The following is a 23,801-nucleotide window of genomic DNA, read 5'->3' as shown; positions in this document are numbered from 1 at the left end:
GGCCATGTGACCTGCGAGCTGCGGAGCGACTGCAGCCCCCAAAGCTGGCTTGGGGAAAAAAAAAAAAAGAACGGCGAAAGGCGCCAACTGATGGGCAGCGAGGGAAAAGCAGGGGTCGTTCCAAGTCCGGCGAACAGGAAGCCATGTGTCCCTTTTGTGAATGGGAATAAAAATCAACATTTTATTTTATGAAATGAGACAGAGATTGCTTCAGATTAGTGAAACGTCTCTCAGTTCTTGTAAGCACTTCATTAGAAAGCGGTTACTTTGAATTCTGAATTGTTTTCATTCTTCCCAAATCCTTCTATTTGAAACATATGATCCTGAGAGAACAGTGGAGATATGAGAAAATATGTACATTGCGTTAGAACAGCCCCTAAAGCGCAACACAGGAAAAAGATGTGGAATTACCCAAAGTGTGGAAAAAAATATATGTTGCAAGAAAAGTAACATCTAGCTATATATTACCCTGCCTTTCCCTTCTTCCCAGAGTTTTCAAGACAATTCTATTGCCTTTCTCATTGCTCCTAATTTTACGTCAGCTTGCCTGTCTAGGCCAGAGCTTAGCAAATTAAAAGAATATTTCGAGGTGTGAGAATTATATAAAATTCGAGTTTGGGTGATCATAAAATTGTACTGGAGCATGTTTAATCATTTACAAATTATCTATGCCATCACACCAAAATGACATATAGTTGAGGCAGACCTATAAGGCACAAAACCTAAAGGATTTATTATGGAGTTTGCTAACACTTGCTCTAAATGAACTGTTCAGTAGTCGGAAGGGAAAACATTAAAGCCAACAAATGCTTACATGATTTCTTCTTATGCATGTTAGTTGACACTAGATACTAAGTTCCTTTTGATCTCATATCCATGGACCCAAGCATCCCTTGACCTCTAGATTCTTTCAACCAAGAATTATATGAAGAATTATACTGGTATTAAGGAATGTAATTGCTCAAAGTATGTTATGTGCATATATGAATATACCACAACGAAACCCACTATTCTATATAATTATTATGTACCAATAAAAGAATTATCCCAACAGTGTCAGTGTTATATGGGGAATGAGGAAAGAAATATGAATCTTACATTCAAATAATTTATTTTTAGGAATGTGGGAAAGTCTATACATGGCTGTATAGTATGAGAGCTGTATCTAGTACAGGAAAGGAGCTTGAGAATATATTCCCATTTCCTGGAAGAAAGATTAGCAATCTGATACTCTGAAATCAAAGGATTGTGATAAACTTGAGTCTAATTCAGGTCACTGTCAATGGCCCAGTGCTGTGCTTCAATATATTTAATGGCTGAGCCTCAGTATTATTATCTAGATAATGGAGTCTTCCTTTATAGTTTGAAAGGTTTACATGAAATAATATATAAACTTATCTCCAGGTCTGACAAAATGCCTAGCAAACAATACATAGTAGATAGTTATTCATGTGTTTAACAAAAATTTACTGAGTACCTATTATGATGAGCTAGTCAATGTCTGTGTTGTCCTATCTGGTAGCACTAGCCACACATAGTGATTTAAGTTAATTAAAATAAAATAAAATTTAAAAGTCACTCCCTGGGTAGTGCTAGCCACATTGTAAATGCTCATTACCTACTGTGGTTCATGACTATTATATAAGATAGCGCAGATATAGAACATTTCCAACATCATAGAAAGTTCTATTGAAAAGTGCTGTTATAGACATCAGGGATTCATATGTAAAAAAAATCAAGTTTTGCCTTTAGAGAGCTTAATCTGAATGGATGATAGGTGATAAACAAATAAATACATAAATTATTAGTTGTTTATAAATTTTTGAATAATAAAATCACTTACCTATAAATTTGATGACCGATGTTGCTCTAAATGCTTTCTATGTAGGAACTTTTTTTTGGGGGGGTGGGGGGAGGTAACAGGAGTGCTGCTACATTTACTAGGTAGACTTCAAACTTGTGATCCTTCTGTTTTAGCTTACAAGTGACTGTGTTACTGGAACCTGGAGCCAGAGGGTGTTGAGGTCCCAACTAACTGAATTTCATTCTCTGCCAACATGAGAAGTAAGAGAAAATGATATAAAAAAGGAAAAATGAATTTAATCACAGTTTGGTCAAAATTGGGAAGACAATCAATCTGCCTTAATCATCCTACAGAACCTTTACAATTTATAGGAACAAAAAGCCAGGAAATATACAGTATGGCTTCAGTTAGGCTGTCCTGACCAAGGTATATGTTACAATTTCAGTTTTTCCAACCTTTGTTGGTGCCAGGACTTTGGTGGAGAGCTGTCTTATCTTTCAATCTCTGCATAAGATGACAGTTTGCTGGCATGATGAAAACTGCGATGGAGAAAATAGCTTGAGCAGGAAATGGAAAAGAAAAAACAATTCTAATTTAAAAACGAACCCTGTTAGAGCTGGGGTTACAAGCACATGTCACTGCACCTGGCTTTCAACATAATAACTTTTAATCACTACAGTTACCCCATAAAATAAATAAGCTAAGTAACTTAATCTAAAGTCAAACTGCTAGAAAGAGGTAGAACCAGAATTCGAATGCACAAAGTTGGGTTCTAGAGTCTGTCCTCTGAATCAACATACTGCATTGCCTCTGAAAGCAAAATATAAATAGAAAGAACAATGAAGGATAATAAAATAAGGGGTTAAGGACTGTAGTAGTTATTTTAGTAATCACTTTAATATTCATGCAAATGAGGTGTTTTATCAGTGAGGTTCCAGCCAGAAATAGTACAGTGTTATAGCAAAATTAAGAACAGTTTAATTAAAAATCTCTACATCCAAAGGTTGGGCATTTAAGGAAAACCACCAATGCATGGGTGCTATACCATGCCAATACAGTATATAACAACATAGGAATCATAACAGCAGGAAATCTTTATTAATCTTAGGCCTGGAAAGTAAGATAAGGGAATAGTTATTAGAACAACAAAAGAATAATTGTAAAGAGGAGGTCATACTATGAGACCTGTCACCTTTAATAGAATGAGGCAGTGAATCTATGGTGAGCCAAAAAAGCAGCTCTCCCAATGGCTGAACCCAACCAGAAACCAGAGGCAAGGAAGCCCCTGAAGCAGTCAGTCCATAGGGACAGAATTTCCCGGTCACAGATCAAGTTAGATGATCAGAAGGCACAGACAGAAAATATCCAGCCTCCCAGAACGTTTTCTTGTTCTTTGTTCATAGGAAAATTGAAAAATCAGTAGGGACACATGAAAAATTTAATTGGGTATCCTATCATAATTGGGTAATTTAACTTGGACATATTCCTACCTGAAATAGAGAATGTGAACCACTGCTCTTACTCTTCCTATAAGATCAGGGGGAAAAAGAAGGGGAGTTGGGGATAAATATCAATTAATATAAAACATCATTCTTAGAATCCCTGCTTCTATAGCTGGTCATGAGTTTTAGGTTTAGAATCCTAGCATCCTTGTTCCACTACTCATTGCATGTTCCCTTTCTCTCAGATAGCACTTCACTGTAATGAGGTGCTTTACAGAGTACCCCAGATTATTAATTCTACAGGATTTGATTCCTTGGTGTTCTTTTCTTTAGTTGTTGTAGTTCTCACTCATCAGGACCATTGAATATGTAAGTACTCATATGGATTTGCCAATGAATTCTTGGGATTTGGATATAGTCTTCTTGGATCTGATTGTTAGCAGCAACCCAATTACCCATTTGTATTGAAATACATTATGAAGAGCCTCTATAGGGATTCCTTTATTTGTTTCCCAGTTCCTAATTTAAAAGACTGTGAATTCCCTGGTGGAAGTATTCCTCTTTTAGAGGGTATGGTCCTTAAATCCGCTAAGTGCAAGTTTGTAGGAATAGGAAGAAAAAATTCCTTATATAAGTTGCTTGGCATAATAGTGAGAAGACTATTTTCTTGCTCCTGGACCTTTGAATTCTGTCATAAGCAGATGGTAACATTGCTATTGATTTAAAGAGATCTATATTCTGTAGAACAGCATCTTGACCTCTATTGGCATTGTCTCATATGGTGTCATACTGAGCCTTCTGAAAACCATTGCACCATTCAATAATATTAGCTACTTCTGGGCCTGAATCCTACCATTATAAGTCAACTGTCATTCTTCTTTGGATTGCAGATGGGTCTCCCTGGGCAAAGCAATGGAACAGTTATTCTGCAATTCTATCAATAGTGAAACTAGCAGAAGAGCTGTGGCCTAAAAACGAAAGTCCAAACCCAGAATATGTATTTATCTTGTGAGGACAAATTGTTGTACCCACCATGATATTAGATGTGCAATATAATCAACCCACTGTCATGAAGCTTGTTGATTCCTCTAGGAAATAATGCTATATCAAGGATCCCAGTTTCTTGCTATTGACAGGTTGGGTACTTAGCATAGGCAATAGCTAGATCAGCCTTTTGTAGACAAGTCCTATTATTGAAACCACTCAGAGTCTGTGTCCCTGAAACTAATTAACAGTATGAGACAGTTCATGCTGAAGATCAAAATATTTTCAATTTTTTTCTTGTAACTTCTTTAACTTATGTTAGACACATATTTTAAAATTTCTGAATAGGGCTTCTGTATATTTTTGAAATCAGAAACTTCCTGAAAGATTTTGTTCTTTCTTTCTTTCTTTTTTTTTTTTTTTTGTGGTGCTATGGTGAAGGTGTTTCTGCACCCGCTGTCTGGTAGGGTCATAGCATGGGGGATGCTGGGGATGCTGTGGCAGGGCCACACCATCTGGAAACTGGAACCATTAGGAATGTTAAGTATTTTGTTTATGAAACTCATGATATGGATAACAGGGCATACATCAATCAATAATAAAAGTATGTATTGCCTGAGATTGCAGGAAAATTCCCAGAATGAGGCTAAGGATACAATTGAGACATGCCATGAGGTGTGTTTCAATATCTCGCAGGATACAAACAGTGGTGTTATTCCTCAAGCCTAAACAACAAGAAATATTTATCTCATGGTTAACAATTTACACTAGCTGCCCCCCCCACACCCCATCCCATCCTAAAGCCATAACCTGTACAACAGCCTAGCTACAGAAAAACAATTGCTGTACCAACAGTACAAGGACCACCGTATTTAGCTTATATCCCCCTTGAGGAAAAAAGGCTAATAAAAATACATTCCCCCAACCAATAGACCCTCCTTTGCCTTACACAGAAATCTATGATGAAAATGGAAAACACATAGTTAATATAAATGACAAATGGGTTGATGTGTAAAGCCTGCCTTTTAGTTAAAGATTACAAAGACATAAGAATTGGGGTGCTTTGACCAAGGATCAAGGAAGTTCTTTAAGAAAGCAGTTAAACAGGTCATATGAAAAAAGGAAATTACCTGGGAAATTAAAAATAGAATAATGTAAAATTAATGGAACCATTAGGAATGTTACGTATTTTGTTTATGAAATGGTTCTAGATATATTTTAGAGGAACTTCAGAGTGGTAGACTTTTAAATAATAGACTTTCACCACTTTCAGTGTGTTTTACTGGGATTTTAGTTTAGAAGTAAGAAAGCTTACCAATAATCATAAGTATGCATTAAGGTTAAAGGTTAATGAAATAATTACAGGTATGCTTTAAAGTTAGAAGCGATATGGTCAGGAGTCAGGTTGTGTCTCCTAGTACCTAGTGATTGAAGTAAAAACCTAAAAGCTTAATCATGATTGACTAAGGTTACAGAAAAATACTTTGAACAATGTACTAAATATCTTAGGTAATCAATGTATGTCAGAAAAGATTGTAACTCTTGAAAATGATGTAAATCAAAAAAGTTTTGGGCTTTGAAGCTATCCATTAACTACCTGAAAAAACACCTTTAAAAAAAAGTATAAAAATAAAGATCCCTCCAGGGGCAGCAGATTCTTCTTCTGGAGGCTGCTCGTAATTTGCAATCTGAGGACCCCTGGAATCCCATTCCCCCTTGCCAGGGCTTGACCTCGGCAGTGCTAGGTATCAAACCCAGGGCCTTGTGCATGTGAGGCAAGCACTCTGCCGACTGAGCTATATCCTCAGCCTTAAGATTTGTTCTTTAAAAATCTGTTGAAGCTGGGTGCAGTGGTAAATACTTGTAATCCCAGCAACTCAGGAGACTGAGGCAAGAGGATCATAAGCTAGAGGCAGCCTGGGCCATTTAGTGAGACCCTCTCTTGAAATAAAAAAGTAAAAAGGGCCATAGCTGTGGTAGAGTGCCCCTGGGTTCAATCCTCAGTACCACAAAAAGAAAAAAAAAAATCTGGTGAGACTTTCTAATGGACCACAGTATAGCCTGTCTTGGGGAATGTTTCAAGTGAATTTGGATAGATTAGTTGTTTGGGTATCTTGTTGGTTTTACTAGGCAAACATACTTTGATTATTCTACCCTTTTTCTTTATGAAATATCTTTGTCTCTAGTAATAGTTTTTGTCTTAAAGTTTCTTTGTCTAATACTAATGTAGGCATTACAGCTTTCTTATACCCCTTTTTCTTTGCATGTCTAATAAATTTTGCTGAAAACTGGGCCCTAGGTATTTTATATTTTAGCAACTCTGTATTCTATTATTTTCTTCTAAGGATTGTTGGGTTTTTGTTCAAATAACTTTCTAAATTCATATTTTAAATTTCAAACTGTATGTTTCCTACAGCAGCTGATATATCTTGATTTCCACCCCCTCACTTTCACTCTCCAGTGTTTGCTATTTTAGACCGGCCCCCAGAATGTCTTTCCTGTGTCTAAGTAAATTAGTGATCATCTGAGATTCTGAGCAGAAACTATACTTAGATTTTTGGACTCATCCCTCTGTGTTTCCTTGCTTCTCCAATACCCGCTCTAAATTTTAAGCCACTCTTTTGAGTCCCAGACTTTGTCCTCTGATACCTCAAAAAGGTGGACCTCTACTTTGAGCTGCCTGAATTGTGCATACTCAAAAAAAAAAAAAAAAGCCAATGTATAAATGTTACCCAGTGTAATTTTGTCTTTCAAACATAGATTCTCTCTGGGCACGGGAATGCCTGTAATCCCAGCAGCTAAGGAAACAGGAGGATCACAAATTCAAAGCCAGACTCAGTAATTTAACAAGGCCCTTAGCAATTTAGTGAGAACTTGTCTCAAAACAACAACAACAACAACAACAACAACAACAACAAAACCATCAGAGGAGGCTGGGGATGTGGCCCAGGAATTAAGTCCTGGGTTCAATCCCTGGTACCAAAAGACTCTTCTGATCTTCTGACTCGTTTTTTTGTTGGCCTCTTGGGATATTACCAAGAATGAGAAGTTTAGCAGTCAGCCAAGAATTTGGACAGAGTTTATACTTAAAACATGAGTCTCATTCTGCTACTCTTTTAGGATTCCTCCCTAATTTTCTAGCTATTTTTAGCCCTGAACCATCCCTCTGCCACCTCAAGTTTATAAAGCTGAGATTTTCTGTTCAAGGAGCTATGGAAATTGAAGAATAACACCAAGGGGAAATTTTACTATTTATCAAAACTAAGCTCCCCTCCAATGACTGCCTCATTTAGATTTCTTTTCAGTGTATTTACATTTTGTTCAGATTTTAGCAGTCATTTGCAGAAGAGTTTGATCCATCAATTCACTTACCATTACCTGAAACCAGATCTTTAATTATTTAGGTTTTTTATAACCACCTCTGTTTCACTCTGTATATCATGTATGTAGAAGGATATGCAGATAATGATATCAAGTACTACATTTAGTAGCTGATAAAAATTAACCATTGGAAATTGTCATTGTTTGCTTCCCTTATTCTTCTATAAATTTAGAGATATTTTAAAGATAAATGATTTACTTTTGATTATCCATGTTCACATCATAAAGGAGTTTTTTAAAAATTTACATTTTGCTGCAGTAGCAGTGGAGATATCAAATTTTCACAGCATCATGCTGAAAATTTTAGGACATCAATGAAGTTAATGACAAGCAGTGTGGGCATACTGAAACAGGTATAGCTATCAACCACCAGGAAGCAAAATTTTCCAAGAATGATGATAGGAATAGGGAAGAGTTTTCTGTTCATAAAATTTCATGTTGACCAGATGGCAAACAAGTAAATAAATAAGTAGTTGTTGCTTAGATTATAATCTACTATGGCTCCTAATTTTATACTTTTGATACTTCTTTCTAGAAATAAAGACAGTAACTACTAAATACACCCCCAATGGAGGGGGACATGGAGACAATGGTTGGAAAAAAGCCATTTTTAAAAGATTATTCTAATGTCCCATAAAATGCAATAATGGAACAATCTCTGGAGTGCCAGAGTTACAAATTTGAGACACTAAAATGACAACAAGCATCACTGATGCTGCTGTTGAAAATAAAAGAGACTTATGCAGTGATAATATCGTACAACTACTCTGAGCCTTCCTCTTTAAGCTGCCATAGAGGAAGATTATGTTCTAGTCGGCTTCATCTCGTGGGTTCACTTTACTTGCAGAGGCAGGTGGGAAACAATCTACTTTTACGGGTTGGCCAGGTTGGGTCAGAAGAGAGAGGTGGAGGGGGGCAACTATGTTACATGCTGATGAAAGTGGAGGAGAGGAGTCTGTCAGGGGAGAAGGGTATTGCATGAAATCCTAAGAGCAGAATGCAAGTATTGGCCAATGTTGCTTCTGTAGTCCGACCAGTCTTTGGTAAAGGCTACCAAAACCACACACAAAAAAAATGTTTGTAGCAATCATATTCTAATGAAATCATTAGAAGGTCTGTTTCAGTTTGATGTTGATTCAAAGCAGCATATCTCTTGAAGATGATCACTGGGACAGGGTAGACCTCACACTCAGGCCATGAGTGTTCTTGATGTCATCACTGAAAGGAATTTAGGATGGGTCAAATGAGACACAGATTGATTTCATTAAGAGAAAGCAAGGAGTACACACTGAGAGACAGGCTAGAGGGCAAGAGTTATAGAGCAAAATGTTGACCTCGTCTTAGCATGGCACATTTATATATGTAAAATCTGTAGAATAAAGACATGATGTAGGAGGATATTTTTAGCTCTTATTTGTGTTGGTGACTGGACATGTTAATCATTACCTGCTAGGGATTGTCTTCTTTTTATTTTTTGGCAAAATATCAATTAATTTCCCCATCTGGAGATTTCACTGTTCTGCTTTGTGAATTTTAAACTGTACTAGCTGGAGGAAGTAGCATTCACACCTGTAATCACAGCAACTCGGGAGACTGAGGCAGGAGGAGCACAAATTTGAGGCCAGCCTCAGCAATTTAGCAAGACCCTGTCTCAAATTAAAAAATGCAAAGAACTGGGGATATGGCTCAGTGGTAAGGCATCCCTGGGTTCGATCCTCAGTACCAAAGAAGAGTAGCACATTCGTGTTGCATTGAGGGTTTTATAGGAAGTATGATATATGAATGAAATGATCAGATTCTAAAAATATAAATTATAGAAAGTCTATTTGTTGGGCAAAAATGGTCTCAGGCCTTTTTGTTGTTTGTTTGTTTTCTTTTGTTTTTAGATCCAGCTCCAGAAAGAGGTCATTTTTGGACCTATGGATAAAGTTTGACAATTGATTAAATAGTGTTGTTTGTGATCAGAGTATGAAGAAATGGAATTTAAATCGGGGCTTTTAACTCACAGCCAGTCTCATTTGTCCCATATGTCTCCTTTCTACCTACCCTTCCTCACCTCCCTCCCTCTGATCCTTATTCTTAAGGGAAGATGAAGGTTGAAGGTCTGCCTTTTGAAATTTTTTCAATCTGACGGGTTGTAATGACCCTACACAGCCAGGGATCCACAGTCTCGACCTAACTGATCTAAAGGAGGCATGGGAAGGTTAAGTAGAGCGTTGTGTAGAGAGTCCTCCTTTTTTTATGATCTGAGAAGAGGGAACAGACATTTGAGGCAGTAGTCTAGATGACATTCCATAGCAACCATATCTGAAACAGTAAACCAATAATATTCCAATGTCAAATAAAAGACATTAAGAAGAAAAGGGTTTTCTTCTATCATGAGTCTCCAGAAAACCATAAACCATTAAACAGTAAACCATTAAAACTAAGGTAGAATCAGAAATAGCATTGATCTATGAGCGCTGGAGAAGCATTGCTGGAGTTACCATGAACACATACATAATATTAGACTTTAATAATTGCATAGGTTCCAAATTGTGCCACTGTCAAGATGTCAGGGGTCATTCCAGTGATGGCCTTTCTTATCAATGATATCTGTGAATTTAATAATAAAATACCTTGGATGGTGTCATTTAAAGCTTTTAGGAAAATTCAGCAAAAGATTTAATTTTATATAACATCCTCTAGTGCTACTTGTGGGAGAAAGAGGCCACATAATCATACTAATGGAAAACAGAATGTATCTATCTATCTTGTAAAACTGTGAGATTGTCTGGTGTCAAGCCTTAATTCGTTGTCCTCATACCCAAGGATATCCTATTGTACACCTTCCACACCAGCTGGGTGGCAACCAGGGCCACGGATTAGAACCAAAGCCACTGGATGCTGTTTGGGGCTGACCATCTTATTCCTGGTCTTCAGGTGCAATCTGTTGTGAAACAGTCCATTTCTTTTACACTAATGAAAAAAATTTAATGTTAGAAATCTTTCTATTCATTGCAAAGATACCTCTCATTTACTGTATGTCTTGAACCAAAACATAGCCCCTGAACCCAAGCCCGTTCTTTTTTTCCCAAGGTGAGGTAATCTTAACAACATCTTTTAGAAAATGTTCCAAACCCAGGCTTACACTTTTCATCTCTGCAAGGCAAGATAATTGCAAACAGAACTTTAAGAAACCTTTATGTAATCCATAACAAAACACTAAAATAATCTGCTTTCGTTGTCCTATTACTAGTTAGAGAGAACTTTTGGGTCATCTCCCTTCCTTTGTGTGATGCTCTTGTTAGACCAGGACGCAAGAAAAGACCACTGACTTCAATTAAAATCAAATTAAAGCAAATTTATTATTTCAACCGGCCAGGCTGCCTCTCCCACCCAAAACCGGGGGAACAAGACAGCAGCCGCAGCTTTCCTGCAGCCCAGCTTTATAGCCCAGAAAGTTATGCAAAGGGGGGTTACAGATAAAAGAACTCTGACAAGCATAACACAAATGTAGTTTACATTTTTGCTGGCCCCGACATCAGAATTTATGAAGGTCATTAGAGCCTCAGAGAGGGTCGTTGTCTGACCAGGGAAGGCCAAGATTTGTGAGGCGTCACTAAAGTTTCAGAGAGGGCTGCTATCTGGTCAGAGAGCCAGGCTTGGGTGAGTTCAAGGCCCAGGCAGGCATTCCAAGCAGGTTCAGAATTTGCAGTAATTTATAGTAAAGCCGAAATTATCTTTTCATGGCTTTGTGGCGAGATGGCTCCCAATTTTAAGAAAAGATCAGGTTGGGTCTATCCCTGTTTTCAAATTTTTTATGCAAATATTGATCCTAGTATTGGAATCCCAGAGTCCACTCCAGAGGATAATTGGTATATGTTCTCAGAACAGAGTAAAGGTTTCCACAAAGCACAGTGAACTTTACATTGTGAGTGCATGTTAATTTCAGAGTTACTCATTGAGTTTAAAGGATTTATTTGGTTTTTTTTTTCAGTGTTCAGAAGAAAATTTATGTTCATATTTTAGAAATGAAGCTTTAATACATATGTTATAAATAAAGACTGAAAAAACAATACAAACATCCAAGAACCTTATCAAAGAAGGCAAGTTGAGCCCAAAGAAACTTCAAGAAATAGTATAATAAGGATAAGAGCCAAAATCAGTGAAATGAATTAAAAAAAAAAAACACACATATAACAGAGAAAGTCAACAAAGCCAATTGTTTTGATTAGTCATACAAACAATTGTTAATTGTTTGTATGACTAATCAAATTAATAAATACTTAACAAAACTGATTACAGAGAAAACACATATTCCAATATCAAGAATTTTAAACCATATCCTACAAATGCTAAAAATATAATAAGAAGGTGTTATGAACAACTGCCAGTACATTTGAAAATTGTCACTAAAGGAAAAATTCTTGAAATGCACAAGTTACTAAAATTGGTACTAAAAGAAATAAAAATTATTATTCTTCCTATTTCTAGAAAAGAAATCAAATCCTTCATTTATAAACTTCTTATAAAGAAAATTCTAGGACTACATGGATTTCAAAGCAAAATCTTCTAAGTATTTAATAAAGAATTGAGCACAAATCTTATGAAAAACTCTTCAAGAAAAAAAATTGTCCATTTGTATTTATGAGGGTAACATAATCATGGTTTCAAAACCTTGTAAGAAAGAAAAATTGGAAGGTTAGAAATCAATTTCCCTCATGAACATGGTTGAGAATCCTAAACATAATATCAGGTAATCAAATGCAATGATATATAAATTATGTAAATCTATATTTAAAAGATTTAACATTTAGTAGTGTCCAATGTGATATTTCCTCTTTCATCACAAATTTTAGTAATTTGAGTTTGTCTCTGTTTCTCTTCATTAGTTTGGCTAAGGATTTATCAATTTTTATTTACTTTTTTAAAGAACTAACTTTTGTTTCATCTGTGTGTGTGTGTGTGTGTGTGTGTGTGTGTATGTGTGTGTGTTTCAAATTCATTGGTTTCAGCTCTGATTTTAGTTATTATTTCCTGTCTTCTTCTGCTATGTTCTTGATTTGTTCCCTTTGTTTTGATTTTTTCTTTTTTCTCTTTTTGCCTAAGGCTTTGAGGTATAGTATTAGGTCATTTATTTGTTGACTTTCTATTCTTTGTTGACTTTCTATTCTTTTAATGAATGAGTTTAATGCAATGAACTTTCCTGTAGAACCACCTTCATAGTGTCCCAGAGATTTTGAAATGTTGTAACACTATTCTCACTTACTTCTGAGTACTTTTTAAATTCCATCCCTGATTTCTTCTGCTATCCATTGGTTATCCAATAACATATTATTTTGTCTCCAAGTGATAGAATAGCTTCTTTTTTTATTTTATCATTGATTTCTAATTTCATTCCATTATGATCTGATAGAATGCAAGATATCATCTCTATTATTTTGTATTTGCTAAGAGTTGCTTTGTGGCTTAAGATATGGTCTATTTTGGAGAGGGATCCATGTGCTGAAGAGAAGAAAGTGAATTCAGTCATTGATGGATGAAATATTCTATATATGTGTGTTAAATCTAAATTATTAATTGAATTTTTTAGTTTTATAGCTTCTTTATTTAGTTTTTGTTTGGGGGAACTATCCAGTGGTGAGAGAGGTGTGTTAAGGTCACCAAGTATTTATCGTGTTGTGGTTTATTTGATTCTTGAAATTAAGAAGGATTTGTATGATCTACATAGATGCTTCATTTTTGGGTGTATAAATATTTATGATTGTTATGTCTTGTTGATGTATAATTCTCTTAAGCAATATGAAATGTCCTTCTTTTTCCCTTCTGATTAAGTTTGGTTTGAAGTCCACTTTATCTGCTATAAGAATAGAAAAAAAGTTCATTTTTTATAGAAGTATGGTGAGATATAAATTTTGACAGGTGTTCAATCCAAACTTCGAGTTATATTCCCCAGTGATCCAACAAATGCTTTCTTTGTTCCCGCAGACAGAAGCCATTTGACTAAGTTGTCATATAGTGTGAATAAGCCAGATGTAATCATCTCATATCTGAAAGTAGCCTTCTAAATGTCTATGGTTATATTATTTCATTAAGGTTTTATCTGGTGCTTTATCTAAATGGGCTAAGCATAATTCCACATTTGGGTTTCTGTCTCTGGGAGAGAAAAAAATTTCTCACGGCCTTTTATGTGAAAGATTGTATTAACAGGCCATCAAGATATATTAATTCTTTTGGCAATTGATCAAATGGAGGAGTCCACCTACTGTTCTTCTATAAGTGTTTGAAGTTTATCATTTTCTTGAAGTAAATCACCTACCAAGGTAAACAAGAGGCACCGGAGTTCTTATTAATATCTTTATCATGGTTTTTGGGCCCAGTTAAGGAATGAGTTTGATTCTTCACAGGAAAAAAAGGAATGAAAAAGATGATGAGCACTATATATATTGGCCTTATGAATATATACATTGTTTTTTAAGTTCTTATGGGAATACACATTAAGATAAGCAATAGAATAATAAAAACACTAAGGGCAAAGCAAGTTCCTACGTATGGTACAGGTTGAGATAGGTAGAGTTCCTCCCCAAAAAAGAAGGATAAGAATTCCCAAATGCAGAAACTAATAATAAGCCTGGAATATTATACACAGGGTTAGATACAATTGAGTATTAATAGGATAAATAATTAACATACTGGATATTCTCCCACTGATATATAAATCAAAATAGTCAAATGAAGTGTTATTTGTCTAATATATACCTAAAATTCAAACAAGAAAAATACAAACATGAGTATTTATGCTCATAGTAAGAGTCAAGACTTAGATTGATCACTGATGATCAGCTTCTTTCTCTTTGTCCTTTTTTCCTAGAAAATAATCTTTAAGTCTTCCAAAGGCTCACAGGGTAAGAGACAAGGTCTTTGATTGGTTCCCGGTACTGTGAAGACTTAAAAGAAATGAGTTTTACACTTTACACATGAATCCATGAAGCATATCTTTGTAGTTAACGGCTGTAGGAGTGTTTAAAAGAACTCAATGAAGCCAGGCATGGTAGTGCACACCTGGAATACCAGTATCTCTGGAGGCTGAGGCAGGAGGATCTCAAGTTTGAGATAAGCCTCAGCAATGCAGCAAGGGCCTAAGCAACTTAGCCAGACGCCCATCTCAAAATAAAAAATGGAAAGGGATGGAGATGGAACTCAGTGCTAAAGCACCCCTGTTTGTTCAAAACAAACAAACAAACAAAAAACTTGATAAGGATCCTTCCATCTTAGAAGAAGCTGATCTGAGGGAATCTTTTTTCCAGTCTTAAGTAAGTTATGATCACCAGGTTTTACTCTTGTGATATTACAAGATAAGTGATATTACAAGGAACTGGAAGGATTTTGTTGCCATATTTTACGAAGAATTTTTTGTACTTGGCCAAATTGATTATATACTGATCACCTCTTGGGTCTTAGGATCCATAAGTGGATCTGTACCAAGAAAGGCCTGACACACAGCATTTCATAAGGGCTTAGTTGGAGAGAAGTCATAGGAGCAGTTCTAATTCTTAACAAAGCAATAGGTAACAGTCATAGCCAAGGCTCTAAAGTTTCCCAGAACAATTTTGCCAAAGTAGTTTTAATATACATATTAGACCTTCCTGCTTTTTCTGATGACTGGGAACATCCAGAGGTATGAAGATAGAGTTATACCCAAAGTTCATGAGACCTCCTGTGTTACCTTGGCGAAAAAAGAAGGTCCGTTGTCACTCTGAAGTAATAGAGGAAGTCCAAACCTTGGAATCATTTCTTTTGATAAAGTTTTAGCAACTTATTTGGCCTTGTTATTAAGGGAAGGATACACTTCTATCCATCTAGAAAAAGTGTCAGAAAAAGTTGAAAACAGTTATATCCTTGACATAGGGGCATCTGAGTAAAGTCCAGCTGTCAGTCATCTCCAAGGAATATGCCTTGTCATTAAGCACATGGTTAAGTAAAGGTGGTGGCCTGGTCCCCGCCCCCTCTCTCCCTGATTATGGTGGAAACAGAGGGGGTAAGCTTCCGTGACCTTTCAAATAGTGGATTTGAGGCCTTTTCCCCAGAAGCCATGGGTAACCTAGTGGCGAATTCACTTCTCCCTAAATAACATGAGTCATAGATTCCTTTAATAATTTCCCATTGATCAACCTGTGGTAGTAAAACTTGGTGATCTCTCTCCTTTATCCACCAGGCATTTCCATTCATTTATAGCCACCTTGGCTTGTCCATTCTCCCTCAATTTTTGAGTAAGATGGACTTATATCTAAATCTGGGGTCAGGTATATTAGGACCATTTCTAAAACCCTTTGAAGTGCTACTTGTCTTATCACTTTGATTGGCCAGTTTATTTCCCTGAACTATAAGGGAACTGATGTCCCCTGCAATGTATTACTGATACCTGGGCAGGCAACCAGTTTGCTTCAGAGAGAGAATTTCAAGCGGGCGTTTAGGGAATTTTTTCGGGTTGAGTTCCTCTCTCCACACAGCAGCACTGGCATGGTAGACTGAGAGAGCACATCTAGAGTTATTATGTATGTTAACTTATTTCTCTTTTTTCAGTTGTAAGTCTGGGTGAGAACCATTATTTTGACCTATTATGCAGAGATGTTTGGAGAGAGTTGCTTTGCTTTAATTACCTTCTGGAGGCTGATCATTGTATAACCTACTTTTTGTTTTTATTTTATTTTTTAATTTTTATTGTTGGTTGTTCAAAACATTACATAGTTCTTGACATATCATATTTGCTTTTTGAGTTTCCTCTTTCATTTGCTGCTTCTATCTGTGAACCATTCTACACCAGGGTTTTTAAAAGGTGATCTTTAAAATCAGGACTGCTAGAATAAATCTGTTCTATAGTTTCCACACAGTAATGAAGCAGATTGATTTTCTTCCCCTGGGGTGGGAAGCAATTTAGAGTTTGGCAGAACTTGGGAGTGATTTCTGGAGATTCTAATAGGAGGGACTGGTGTTTAGATAGTCATCCTTTAATTTCAAGAATACCTGGAACTTGGTGGGAGGGTAGGAAATCTAATGAATGTCTACCAGAAGTGCTATGGCAGCTACAGTGCAGAGGTACCCAACCTATCCATGTGATATGGAGTCAAATTATTTAGAAAAATTGGCACAGGCTCTGGAATGTCATCCAATTTTGAATAGCCACGCCTTGTCTTTAGGTCATATGTAAGGTAAACAGCTTGTCTAAATTTAGAATTCCCCAGGCTGGGGAAGACAAAAGAAGACTTTATGTTTTTGAAAAGCTTCCTGCTATTCTCCTATCTAATCCAAGGGCTCATGATTGTGAACCTGTGTGGCTTCATACAGTGTTTTGGTGAAAACATGGGGATTTAGATCCTGCAAAATCTAGCCATTCATAGGAAAGTCCTGAGTTGTCTCTTGGTCTGAGGGATCTTAATTTTAAAAGGGCCTCTTTCTCTGGGTTGAGAACTTGTTCCCCTAGATTAAAATATGGCCTAAATATTATACTTTTTGTTAAGAAATCTCAGCCTTTAGTGGAGACACTCAGTACCCTGTGGTAAACCTTAATAAAACCTTAATAACATTATTATTAGTGTCCAGCTTTAAGGGGCTGCAGATAAAGTGATCATGTACATATTAAAGATCTATTTTTCAGAGTTAGCAATTTTAATTATTTAGCTTAAGCATTTTCAAAAAAGTGAGGACTTTCTCTAAATACCAGAGGCAGCCCTGTCCAAATATATTGGGTGTTTGTCTTTGTGTCAGAATCAGTCTCTTCAGAAGCAAACAGATATTGTGAGTCAGGATGTAACAGAATGCAGAAGAAAGCATCCTTGAGGTCAAGAACAGTAAACCACATGAATCCACTTGGTATTTGAGTAAGGATAGTATATGGGTTAGGAACCATAGAATGGAATGAAATTACTCCTTTATTGATGATCTGCAAATCTTGAAGTAACTGATTTTCTCCATTAGGCTTTAGAACTGTCAAATAGGGCTATTACAGGGTGACTGACAGGGACTAAACAACTATATCTAAGGAATTTAGAGATAAGAGACTTGAGGCCCCCACATGCCTCTAGCTTGGTAGGATATTGTTATTCTGTGGAGGTGCAGAAATACACAGAGGGAAGAGACGAGGGTCTACTACTGCTCATGCTCCACACTCAGGAATCAAATTGTCTGGGAAGTAGGTTTTATTCAAAGCTGGTTTTAAAGGAAGGTAGAAGAAACCTTTTGTTTCAAATTACAATCTTCAGAGAACTCAAGGGCCAGGAAGCTTTTATAAGAGAAGAGAAAGCAAAGTGGGCAGAAAGGCAAGAAATATACATATGCAGATTTAGCTAGCGAGAGAACCAATCAGTATTAATTTATTGGCATCTTTGTCAAGCCAGGGCAGTCAGCCCTTCAGCCTTCACTCTCAATATGAGGAAGATGGGAAGTTAGTCCCCAGTGCTGGAGAAAAAAAGAAAAGCCAAAAGAATAAAAAACTTAAAACAATTTGAAGTTTTAATTCTCAGTATGAAGAAGTCAATCTTAATTCCAAAGGGAGTCTTTTTCAGTTTGTCAAGGTAAGCTTTTCGATCTATTAAAGAAAGAGAGGTCGAACATTGCTTGCCATTCCCGGGATTTCAATATCCTAGCCTGAGGATCTACCTGAGATAAAACCTCCTCAGATGTATTTTTGAGTTTCTTTTCTATTGATCCCATTATTAATGCCTCTAAAATAGATGAATATCTTAGCATCAAATGAAAAGTCCCCCCAGAGAGGCCAAGAAACCTCTTTTCAACAAAGGACTGGGGCATCCAGTTTATTAGAAAGGGGTCCAACAAGCAGAGAAGATAGCCCCAGTCCAAGAGAAAATTAGTAATCTCACCTGCTGCTTCGAGAGTTACATGAGTCGCCTTAAGTAACATTTTCAGCTAGCTACAGTGACCCTTGTGGGGAGACCCTGGGCATCTTCCCTTCTCAAGGGTGGCCATGCTGAAGCTGACCATCCCTCCTCCCATCAGAGATAGGAACATTTTTGCTTCCAAGGACTGCCTTCTATATAGAGGGAACAAAACCCTGGTTGCTTAGAAACTTTTTCTGGGCAATCCTTATTCCAAAGCCCTGACTCTCCACGGTGGTGGCAGCCATTAGGCCTATTATAGTCAGCCTTTTTGTTAAAAGGAACCTGACCTCCTTACCCCAAGGAACAGGTTCCTGTTTATCTAGGGAAGTAATTCCCTTCCCAGAGCCAAAAACTATTAATTTGGCTTGTTCTCTGGCCCTCAACCTTTTCTCCTGAATCTTGTGCACTTCTAGTTTGTCCCTGTTGTTGAAAGCTCCAAAGGACAAGATCTAAGAGCTGGTTCATGGGAGTTTGTGGCCCCATGATTTGTCTTTGTGATTCCTTCTAATTTCTGGAGCCAATTGACGGATAAAGTAACCAAGTAAAGCCCATCCCTCATAAGAATTTGGATCAATCTTAGTGTACTTTTTTAGGGTCTCAGGAAGTCTGCTTTAGAACAAGGCAGGATTTTTGTTATTCCTCTAATTTTATCCTAATTCGTAGCTTTACTCATAAGATTGCTGCATTCTTTCAAGCAAACAAGTGATCATATGATTTCACTTTCCAAAGTTCTTATTCTCTGCTTGATAATCCAAATTTGGATTGGACTTGGGGCATCTGTGTTTCCTATAGGCTTCATTTGATCACTAGTGTGGACTTCCTTTTCATAGGTCTGTGAAGTTGCCCATACGTGACTCTTTTTTCTTTAGGAGTGAAACAGATTCAAAGGAAAACATGGAGACTGGTCCAGATTAAATCAGAAGTATTAGTCAAAGATTGAATTTCATTAATAAATATATTGGGTCCCTCAGTAATCATCCCAAATTTTATTTATACTGTGGTATATCAGATATGCAAAAATAGACTTGAACTTCAATCATTCCCTGATCTTTTCCTGACACTTCTCTGAAAGGAATAATATTTCCAGATTTGGGGGTAGCAGCATGATATGAGTGCCACTTTGGGTTGTTGCAGCGGGTTGGGTTCCTCAGGAAGAGGAGGATAAAAGGCTAGTATATACGGGTGAGAGGGCTGCAGGAGGGTCTGTGGAAAATGCTCCCCAAATGGAGTGTTATCACCATGAGTCCTGTTCAGGGGACTCAATAATAATACATCCTCTATAGGAGCATCTTCACCAGAAGGAAATTTTAGGGGCACATTAGCATAACAAATTTTAATCTCCACTTAATTTTGGATCATTTCCCTTTGTACCTACAAAATAAATCTCACTGATAAATAGTATTGAAATGTAAAGTTCCATTTTGGAGCCATATTTCTCTACTTTCAAGTTTACATTTTAAGCCAAACTGTGTTACAGGAAAAAAAATCAATTTCTTTTTCTTTATGTTCTCTTTTTAAAGTAATTCCAATTGTTTAATGTACCACCTGAAGGCAAATTTACAGGGAGAGTTGTTGAATTACCTATATTTTAATGAGGTGAGAGACTTCTGAACTCACTGGTGTGGCTCTAAAGGAAAAGAGAAAGAAATAAAAGACATCAAAGGTAAAGACTCCAGAATACTTGACCCCTTTGAGTTCCCGCTCCCAGATTAGATCATGTTGCCCTATCTGTTGTTACATCTACCACAGGGTGTCCCCATCTACCAGTCAGAGACCTTTCTCCAGATGTCCCTAAAGACCTCTGAGTACATAGGAAAAGCTGCATCTCCTATGACTCTGAGTATGCAGAGAAAGTTGTGTTCCTTATGATGGGTACAAGAAGCAGTCTCATCCAAGTGGGCTTTTGAAGTACATTTCCTTAAGAATAGAAATGACATAAAATCCTTGTAAATATTTTTTCAGAGGATGTGGAGATATGCTAGATCAAAATCTTACCCCAGACAATAGAAAATTAAGACATTAAATTTTATACTGGACAGAAATCTGATGGCATGTCCAACAATAAGGGAATCAGTCCCTGCCAAAAAAAAAAAAAAAAGTCTTAGAAGAGTCATTATCAACCCCCATGGCTCAATTAAACAATTCCATAAGGTGGATGGATATCTTCCAGAAATAATCAGATTTTTGACACAGGGAGTATTTCCCTTCAGGGCCGTATCTCTAAGGTATGTCAAAGAAACAACTCAAAATCTTTGTAGGCCCACACCCCAGATACTGTTCTAAAATAAAATAATTCTGGGTGGGTGATCAAAGTGCAAAGCAAAGAAGAGAACTGCACTGACAAAGTGAGATTATCTGCAGAGGCCTAGAAGGTGGACTAACCAGAAACATGAGCTCTTGCTATGCACAAAGGTAAGGCGAGAAGAAAAAGGCAGCAGGTTAGAGACAGTTTCTCTCATGTATTGTAAGAGATAGGACCAAAGAAAAGGAGTCAGAGGAAAACTTTTTGTGTGTTTGGATTCAAAATGTGTTACTTTGTGGAGCTAGCTTAGTCCAGAGTCAATGTGCCCTAAAACTGCTTGCGGGAACATCTTTCAGCCTAATGAGGCAAGGAATATGAGTGGATATAGATGTCCCCACCTCCAACACCTCCTTCCATCTGACCCAGAGATACCATGTGTTGTCCTGAACTTCCAATGAGGCTGCCACACACCTTTGAGGCATTCTCCCTAACACATTTGTCCAATTTGTTTTTGGTCGAAAGAAGCAAGTGCCTTTTATTTTTGATGACTTTATAAGCAAGAAGACATTTTCTTTTTTTTTTTATTGGTTGTTCAAAACATTACAAAGCTCATGACATATCATCTTTCATACATTTGATTCAAGTGAGTTATGAACTCCCATTTTTACCCCAAATACAAATTGCAGAATCACATCAGTTACACATTCACATTTTTACATAATGCCATATTTGTGACTGTTGTATTCTGCTGCCTTTCCTATCCTCTACTATCCCCCCTCCCCTCCCCTCCCATCTTCCCTCTCTACCTCATCTGTTGTTCAGTTCTCTCCCTTGTTTTTTCCCCCCTTTCCCCTCACAACCTCTTATATGTGATTTCGTATAACATTGAGGGTTTCCCTCCATTTCCATGCAATTTCCCTTCTCTCTCCCTTTTCCTCCCACCACTCGTCTCTGTTTAATGTTAATCTTTTCCTCATGCTCTTCCTCCCTGCTCAGCTCTTTGCTCTCCTTAAATCAAAGATGACATTTGGCATTTGTTTTTTAAGGATTGGCTAGCTTCACTTAGCATAATCTGCTCTAATGCCATTCCATTTCCCTGCAAATTCCATGATTTTGTCATTTTTAGTGCTGCGTAATACTCCATTGTGTACAAATGCCACATTTTTTTTTTATCCATTCATCTATTGAAGGGCATCTAGGTTGGTTCCACAGTCTAGCTATTGTGAATTGTGCTGCTATGATCATTGATGTGGCAGTATCCCTATAGTACGCTCTTTTAAGGTCCTCAGGGAATAGTCTGAGAAGGGCGATAGCTGGGTCAAATGGTGGTTCCATTCCCAGCTTTCCAAGAAATCTCCATACTGCTTTCCAAATTGGCCACACCAATTTGCAGTCCCACCAGCAATGTACAAGTGTACCCTTTTCCCCACATCCTCGCCAGCACTTGTTGTTGTTTGATTTCCTAATGGCTTCCAATCTTATTGGAGTGAGATGGTATCTTAGGGTGGTTTTGATTTGCATTTCTCTGACTGCTAGAGATGGTGAGCATTTTTTCATGTACTTATTGATTGATTATATGTCCTCCTCTGAGAAATGTCTGTTCACGTCCTTGGCCCATTTGTTGATTGGGTTATTTGTTATCTTATTGCTTATTTTTTTGAGTTCTTTGTATATTCTGGAAATTAGGGCTCTATCTGAAGTGTGAGGAGTAAAGATTTGTTCCCAGGATGTAGGCTCCCTATTTACTTCTCTTATTGTTTCTCTTGCTGAGAAAAAACTTTTTAGTTTAAGTAAGTCCCATTTACTGATTCTTGTTATTAACTCTTGTGCTATTGGTGTCCTATTAAGGAATTTGGAGCCCGGCCCCACAATATGTAGATCAGAGCCAACTTTCTTCTATAAGACACAGAGTCTCTGATTTGATATCAAGCTCTTTGATCCATTTTGAGTTAACTTTTGTGCATGGTGAGAGAAAGGGGTTCAGCTTCATTTTGTTGCATATGGATTTCCAGTTCTCCCAGCACCATTTGTTGAAGATGCTATCCTTCCTCCATTGCATGCTTTTAGCCCCTTTATCAAATATAAGAAAGTTGTAATTTTGTGGATTGGTCTCTGTGTCCTCTATTCTGTACCATTGGTCCACCCGCCTGTTTTGGTACCAGTACCATGCTGTTTTTGTTACTATTGCTCTGTAGTACAGTTTGAAGTCCGGTATAGCTATACCGCCTGATTCACACTTCCCAAGAGACATTTTCTAGGGGTAGAGGAACCTCTGGCAGAGGGAAAGAGAAATTAGAAGTGTAGATGAATGCAGAGAATGCCATGCAATCAAAAAGCAAAAATTAAGAGAAAAAGAAAGCATTTAGTTCAACTTGCCAAAGTAAATGCCTCTTCGTGGTCATCAAAGAGATGTCACAGAAAGGGGTTCCTGAGAAGGTGTCCAAAGGGAGGTAGACTTCAACTCAGGCCACAGGGGTCTTTGATGTCATTGTAGAAAGAAATTTAAGGATGAGTCAAAGTGAGGCATGGGTTGTTTGAGTACACACTCTGAGAGACAGGCTAGAATACAGTCGATAGAAACGCGATGGCTTTGCCTTCATGGGTTTGGCATGTTTACATATGTAAAAATCTATAGTACTGAGTCGTGATGTAGGAGGGTAGTTTTCATTCCCCTTTGTGTTGGTTTCTTGAAATGCCAATCATAACCTACTCGGGGGTGTTTTTTTCTTCATTTTTGGTGAAAAACCTATTTATTTCCCATCTAGGAATTTAATCATTCTTTTTGTGAATTTAAATAGTACTTCATTTGTGAAACATTGAGGGTTTCATCAGGAATGTAACATATGGGTGAAGTAATCAGATCCTAAAAATATAAAATCCTAGAAAACTATTTGTTGAGCAAAAGCATTCTCAGGCCTGTTTTTTCTTTAGGCCCAGGTCGGGAAAGAGGTTGTTTATGGAACTATAGACAAGGTCTAATAATTGATCTAGTAGTATTGGTTATCTAAGTATATATTAGTGGAATTTTAATCTGGACTTTAAATCCTGTGACAGTGGAATTTAAATCTGGG

This window comes from Callospermophilus lateralis, chromosome 2 (assembly GCF_048772815.1).
Source record: "Callospermophilus lateralis isolate mCalLat2 chromosome 2, mCalLat2.hap1, whole genome shotgun sequence".
In the NCBI taxonomy this organism is placed as follows: Eukaryota; Metazoa; Chordata; class Mammalia; order Rodentia; family Sciuridae; genus Callospermophilus; species Callospermophilus lateralis.
Note: the sequence above shows the minus strand (reverse complement) of the source record.